A 4,984-nucleotide genomic window follows, 5' to 3' on the forward strand; every position below is an offset into this window, starting at 1 on the left:
TTTTAGAAATTATTTTGTTAAAAATAATTAAATAGATTCGGAGATAGTTTTATTTCGAATCAATTAATATTTTTAAGTAATCTAATTATAATGGAATATTTTGTATAATTTTAGTAATTAAAAAATAAAAAAAGAATTGTATAATTGAATTTAAGTAACTATTATCCTGAAAAAAAAAGTTACGATTTATTTTATTAATTTGATATCTTATTTTATAAATTAATTAATTAATAGTAATTAAATTAGTTTTATTAATATTTGGAGTTTAAGTTGATTAATATTCTTATGTAATTTTTATAATTGGTTATTTCAAATGCTTTGGAAATAAAATTTAGTAATGAAAGTATTATATAATTTAATTTAGGTAATTTCTAATATGAATGAATTATGGTTTATTTTATTAGTTTGAACTTTTAGAGATTAATTTATTAGGAATGATTAAATGGATTTTTATAAATACTTTAAGTTTAAGTAATTTTATTATAATTAGATATTTTGTAAATTGAAATTAAAGTTTCGGTGATAGAAAAATAATAAAAAGTTATATCATTTAATTTAACTAATTAGTATTGAGTTTAAACTGTATTTTATAAAAATGTGATTAATATGTTTATTTTATAATTTAAATTAAAAATAATTAATTTCACTTAGCAATATGCTGATAAATAATGTTCTTATATGTTTTTACTAGGGTATATTTAATTTTAAAATTACTCTACTCTTCAATTTTATCAAAATATCTATTCATATATATCTATATTCTTTTATAAAATCTTAATTTTAACCCTAATATCACAAATTCCTAATTTATAACCTAAATTCCTAAATCTACAATCAGAAAGGGAAAGAAAGGGCACAGGGAGCTTAAGGGGGGAAAACAGAAGGGAAGAAAGAAGGAAACGGAGAGCAGAGGGAGAAGGCGACGGAACAGAGAAGAAGAGGGACAAGTGGATTGTCATCGGGGAGGGAGGAGACTGCCGCTGTCGTGAGCCATCACTGCGCACTGCCGTCGAGTACACGGACCAAAGGGAGGCGCGAGCAGTGACTGAGAGGAAGCTCCGTCCTCGTCGCCGTTCCATAGTCGCTGTTGAAGCCAACCTCGTTGTCGTCGAATCGTCGCTGCTGAACCGCTGCTGTGCCGCCATCAAGTCTGAGTTGAGGAAAGGAGACGTGGAGTCGGCGTCGCCCAGAGAGAAACGCGAATGGCGAGGCGAAGCAGAACGCATGGTGGGAAGGCTTTCCTTGCCACTGCCGCCGCCGGAATCATGAACCAAGGTGGAGGAGAAGGCCGTCTTCCCCGTTGCTGCTATAATCGTCCGTGCTGCTGCCGGTGCTTCCTTGCTCTGTTATTCCTTTCTAATTCTTGTAAGACATTCTTATTCTGAACCTCCACTTGACATTCTTGTTTATTCCGCTGCCATTTTATTAGCCTTACTCTTGTTCCAATTTATTTTAGCCCATATTCCACCTCTGAATTTCCAGAATTATTACTCTACCCAATATGAATTCATTGTTTTGCTCACTGTCGTGGCCAACTCGCGTTGCTGCTGCCCTGTCAAAGCTGTTGTGAGTGTTGCTAACATTGGCGGATAAGGGATGAAGGAGCTGCTGCATTTTGGGTGCAGCCCAACCAGTCATCACGCCACAATTCCGTCTTCGGTTTCGGTTTCTATGAAATTCGACATTGAGGTAGGGGTTTAAAACGATTTCAATTTAAGAATGCCTACAAGGTTTATTGAATAACTGCAAATAGATTTAATAGCTGTGAGTAATTGATTGATTATATAATTATTGAATTGTGGCTGAAATTGTGATTGGAATGGTTGAGATTGTGATTTGGAATTGTTGATTTGTGATATTGATTGATTATGTGGATTGGGAATTGCTTGATGACTAATTGTTGAGAATTTCTGAATTTTAATGGGTTATGTTGGATTTGTTGCCGTTGAGTTGTTATTTGGTATATTGTAATGTTAATGAACTTGGTTGGTGGTTGATTTGGAACTGGTTTTGAGGGGTTTTGAAGGGTTAGATTTTGAATACTAAATAGATTGCTGAAAAATTGATTTTTGAAATTAAAAGGTGACTTTGGAAGTGAATCAGTTATTCAACGATAATCGAAATGATATAAGAGCAAAGGCTGAGTAAAGTATAATAAAAGTTGTTGTTGGGACTCAATATTGAGAAGTTTGAATTAATTATAGAACTAGTTATGATTTTTCAAAGTTAAAATGTAAAATTTGATTTTCTGCATTATTTTTAAAGGAAGCTAGAAACTTTGAAAATCTATAACTATTTCTGTGATTATCAGAATTGCGTAGAACTAAGTCCGAATTGAGCTTGGGGATATAAGGAACTGGACTGCTGAATTTGAGACTTTTTCACTAAGTTTATGATTTATGGTGAATTTTTGAATCATGGATGTCAAAACTGGTTTTTCTGCAGAACGTTTAACGCAGCAGCAACTTGATTCCTCTATTGGAAATTCTGAAGTTTTAATTTTGAAATAGAACCAATTTTAAATAAAACTTTATTCCTATTATTTTAATGTCGTAAAATTTCAGAACAACTGGACTTGTAGTTTTAAAGATATGAATTTTTGAAGGATGATCCATTAGGCAGAAAAAGCCAGATTCTGTTTTCTTAAATTAGTAACTTTGGAAGTTTATAACTTTTGATCCTGGATATATATTGTGATGCAACCAATTGGAGGTGAAAATTAAGTATGTTCAGTATATGTGATTTAAATTTCAGGATTTTCCATATTTTAATAAGTGAGTTATGGGACTTGGAAGAGGTTGTGTTCAATGATTTGTAAAATAGAATTCTGCATAAAATTACCTAACTTCCAAGCTACGTAACTCCTTCATTAAAAATGGTATGACCCTGGAACTAATTGAGAAAGAAATTTGGATGAGTTATATTTAACCACATTAATTTTGAAGGTAGTTAGATTTAATTTGGATTTTATATGAAATTTCAAATGTTGTATGGTACTGTTGTCTTCTGGTTTTAAAACACTGCAGAACAGTCATAGTTTTGCTTATATTTCCGAAACTATAGTCAGTGAAAAATTATGATTTTTGATTTAATAGAAAGCTTAATCTGAGACGGTCGCATGGATATAAAGTTTGTGCAATTCCAAATTCATTTGATATTTTAAAAACAAAATGGAAATCAGGCTGCCAAGTTGTGTTGGTAATTATTTTGGATATGGAATTTAAGAAATAGATTTTCTATTATCAAATGTTTTTGAGAATATATTGCTGTGGCAAATGCTGAAAGAGGCTGATGAATTGTTGAGAAAGAAGGAACCCGTAAGGGTGGATAAGTCCTATTTTTAAAGGAGATTATGTCCAAATTTTTATAAAAAATATAAGGATTTAATCAAAATAAATATTCAAGGCTTATTTAATAATAATAACTTCAATGATTCTTTTAAGAAAAGAATATTTGATCTATGAGATTGTTGGCAAGGGCGTGGGTCTAGTCCCGCTTGCGAATTTGCAATTATGAAAGAAAAAGGAAAGAGTAAAGTACTTATTGTATGATTATCTGTTGCTTGAGGCAACCCAAGAGATATTATTTGTTTGTTTGTTGCTTGAAGCAACCCAAGAGATGTTTGTTTGTTGCTTGCGGCAACCCAAGAGATATTATATATATATTTGTTGCTTAATGCAACCCAAGAGATATTATTTATTTGTTTGTTGCTTAATGCAACCCAAGAGATGTTTGTTTATTTATCTGTTGCCCTGAGGCAACCCAAGAGTAATTTTTCGTTCCCAAGAGTATATATTTCCTGCGAGTAGAAAGCAGAGGCTGTCTCAATAGAGCTGCTAATACTTATATGCGCATTTATTTGAACGGAAAATCGTATCCGGGAAATCGTGAACTCGTGACCGGATAAATGTCGGGAATGCAGGTGCTAACCGACACATGAGCTCATGGCTTGTACTAGGACTAGACATTCATCATATGCATCTATGTGACATTGTTTGGGTGTGCATATTGTAATTGGTTTGTCTAAATGAATAATTCTGTTAACTGTTAATTGCTATATTTGATATAATTGCTCTTGATTGTGTTTGAACCTCATTACTTGTGTTTGAAATTGATTGGCTGGATTGTGGTGAATTGGGTGTTGGTTGAATTGCTTGGGCCTGAGGCCATGACTGGTTTGTGTTGGAAGTCTAGTTCTGTATAAAGTATCTGACTGGTTCAGCATAGACTTAATGAACCTATGCTTGGAGCAGGATGATCATTTATACCGCGTAGGTAACTTCTTTTATGTTATGGTCTAGTAAGGTATGAAAAATCAAACTGGTTTAGCATAGACTTAATGAACCTATGACTGGGACAGGTTGGTCATTCATACAGTCTAGGAAACTTTTAAAAGTTTTACAAGAAAAATATGGATTTAGGATATTGAGTAATTAACTAATGCTTTTAAAGAAAGTTAGTTTCCTTTTAGATGTCTATGAATGCAGTTAACTATTTGCGCTTTATTCTTTACTTTCACGGCATTCTCGACCTCTACTGAGAACATGTGGTTTGGTTCTCACCCCCAAATTTTCTACCCTTTCTGCGACAGGTTTGAAGACGCAATTTGAAGCTGCGAGCGATCAGTAGGCTTTCTTTATGGTTTTAATTGCTTTCATAGAGTTCCCTCGCTCTTGTCCTTTGAGATTTTATTTTACATAGAGGGGTAGGTTTAGTATATTGTATTTGAGTTTTATTTGGTCTCTTTTGTATAAGAATTATTATCAATAATATTTATGTGATTATTATTATTTGTGAATGTTTTGAATTATGACTTTAATGAATAAAAAAACAAAATTTTCTGGCATTTTCTTAAAATTGAAACGCGAACTCGATACAAAGGCTCGATAATTAAGTAGTTAATACTAGAGAAGGTTACGTAATGTTCTTTCTAGTGGAAATACCCTGACTTAAGCAAGGTATTTTGCTGGACGGGACGTTACAA

At 32.7% G+C, this 4,984-nt stretch overlaps 1 long non-coding RNA gene across 1 annotated transcript; it reads left to right on the forward strand.

Moving 5' to 3' along the window:
• Positions 1–852: 852 nt before the first annotated feature.
• Positions 853–4,736, forward strand: LOC107609810 (uncharacterized). Its single transcript, XR_015891989.1, has 3 exons — positions 853–1,365; positions 1,483–1,689; positions 4,592–4,736. It is a non-coding gene; the product is annotated as an uncharacterized LOC107609810 (long non-coding RNA).
• Positions 4,737–4,984: the final 248 nt, after the last annotated feature.

This window comes from Arachis ipaensis, chromosome B7 (assembly GCF_059453495.1).
Source record: "Arachis ipaensis isolate K30076 ecotype BB chromosome B7, ASM5945349v1, whole genome shotgun sequence".
NCBI lineage: Eukaryota > Viridiplantae > Streptophyta > Magnoliopsida > Fabales > Fabaceae > Arachis > Arachis ipaensis.